At 29.8% G+C, this 2,454-nt stretch overlaps 1 long non-coding RNA gene across 1 annotated transcript; it reads left to right on the top strand.

The window, feature by feature from the left end:
- The first annotated feature begins 487 nt into the window (after window positions 1–487).
- On the top strand, window positions 488–2,208 carry LOC111900191 (uncharacterized). The gene is made up of 3 exons (XR_006187594.2): window positions 488–1,073; window positions 1,263–1,331; window positions 1,919–2,208. It is a non-coding gene; the product is annotated as an uncharacterized LOC111900191 (long non-coding RNA).
- Window positions 2,209–2,454: the final 246 nt, after the last annotated feature.

The raw sequence follows: 2,454 nt of genomic DNA, 5'->3' as shown, positions 1-2,454 counted from the left end.
ACAAACTAGGTGTGAGCCACGTGTATTACACGAGTTTATTAAAAAAAGTTGAATATAAAATAATAAGGATCAAGTTTTTCAATATATCTAGCCTAATAAATGAAAACTAATTTCTTTGTTTATAATTGGATTCCATAACATTTTTTGTTTTGAAAAAGTTATTGTATAATTAAGTGAAAATTATGATGTGTAAACATTTAATTATGGAAGAATTGATTATTGCCTAATTTGTAGTTGTACGTTTTTTTTGGTATGGTTACTGAAATTTAATTTAATGATTCTACATAACATAAATAAACTCGCATAAAATATGAAATTTACTTTTAAATTTAAGAAAATTGAAAGCACAAGAAAATGTCAAGTGGAAAAAGAAAAAATCAAAAAATCATTCAAAATGACATGTGTCAAACTAAATGAGAGCATGGCATTTGGTAAAAACATTTAGACTAGAGATCAAATTTAGTCGAGCATTACAGAAGATGAGGACGAAGACGATGGTAGTTATGAAAAATCAGAAAGTGTATGAGTGGTTTCACGCACAAAGCTGGAAACAGATCAAAGTTTCCAACTTCAATCCAAGAAATCCAATTCTAAATCACCCATATTTTCGTGTCGATTAGAAAAATCCGGATAAATCCACGAAATCATATAGGTAATCATTTCCTATTTTATTCTTCATTCTCTCTATTTGTCCAGAAACTCCAATTCAAATCAACAATCTCCTTCTCGATCGAATACACACCCTATTTCTCCATAAACTCTAATTATGCCCAAAGCATCTCTTCCGCCGCTACTATGCACCAAGGAGGCCTGAGAAGTAGAAACGATAGGGATATTGTACCAGGTCCAAGGTTGATTTCACATATTGGGTATTTAGAGTTCGATTCTTGTGGTTAGTGGAATCGTGGGTTTAATTTCATGCTCTGTTCAACTTCTTGGTTTTTTTATCCTTTGAGGCATATGTGGGAGTCTTTCCCCAACCAAATCTTATTGATTTACTTTTATATTCAAATAAATATTTGATTTTGATTGTTAGTTTCCATAGCAGAGGAGGAACTTTGAATGATAAGAAGGTATGGGTTTACATATGATAGTTTTATGCATTATAGTATTGAATTTTTTTTAAGAAAAAAACACTAAGGGATTATTTCTTATTGGATTTAGTGTTTCTGATTGGCTTAATCTGATTGCAGTAATATTTGTTTCCATGATTTTTTTAATAAATATTAATTAAAATTTATTTGTATTGTTATGCTATGCAGTCACTATATTCTTGGGATCCATGTAAGAGGCCAACAGCCATGGAAGCTCTTCAGCTTCCTTTCTTTCAGGTAAAAATCTTCAAATTCTTTTTTTTTTTAATTTACCAAGAACAATTATATGATGATTATGGGCTAAAATGTAATTTCTTTAAATCTGCAGAGTTGTTACTATGTTCTACCTTCTTTTCTCCCTAAATCTACTATTGCTAAAACACCTTCATCTGGTTTGTTCTCTAACAGCTAACAATTCTATTAATTTAACTTGTTTGCAATTTAATGGGATTTTATTACTTTTATCTAAGTAAAAGTTTGATACAAAGGAAAATTTGTAATTGGTAGTAATAATATTATTACTCCATGTGCCAAAATGCATTCATCTCTGAATGCAGGTAATGATATAGTTTTAATGAATTTAAATAGTTTGTGTATATATGTTTATGTTGTGACTATATATATATATATATATATATATATATATATATTAAAATAAGAAGTGTGGAATTAAATCGACATGTAGGAGTAAATGAAAAGACCAACTACCAATCAAAATCAAAATCAATATTAACCCAAGCAAACAGTTTATTTCTTTCTTTTTGAAATATATTCATTTATATTTCAATTAACTGATAATAATTGATAAATGCTAATAATTTCAGGAGGAAGGGTATATATGGGAAAAGAAAGAGTCGGTGGTGGAGGCATTATTGGTGAAACAAGTGAAAAATTAGGAAATATGACGATTGGATCTGGAAGAGGGAGACCTTCACCGACACCAATGAAGGCTAGAATGGAAAATGGTAGATTCGATTTGTTTTCTGGAAGGCTATACTGACATATATATATACCCCTTTAGTTAATCTTCTTGTGAGAAGGGTCTTGTATTGTGTGTGCTGGGGTCAAAAGTCAAATATGGAAATAAGTGGATTGGTCTTTATGTTTTTAGAATGTGTTGGTTATGTTTTTTTCTATATGGCAAATTTAAAATTTTCAACAGTTTGACAGTGTGTCTTTAATGTGGTTAAGAATATAATTATCTTCACTCTTAACCAAAATAAATATGTTTTTTTCAATCTTGATGCCTTCTTAGTAGCAAGAATTTCCAGGTGATTTTCAAGATATTGTTGCATGCAACCAGACAAGAGATGCAAAAACGAAAAATTGGCACCCTTCTTATCCATTCAATAAAACATCA

The sequence above is a fragment of the Lactuca sativa genome, chromosome 1 (assembly GCF_002870075.4).
Source record: "Lactuca sativa cultivar Salinas chromosome 1, Lsat_Salinas_v11, whole genome shotgun sequence".
Taxonomy (NCBI): Eukaryota; Viridiplantae; Streptophyta; class Magnoliopsida; order Asterales; family Asteraceae; genus Lactuca; species Lactuca sativa.
The sequence above is the reverse complement of the archived record's forward strand: the minus strand, read 5'-3'. Positions and strand labels throughout refer to the sequence as shown.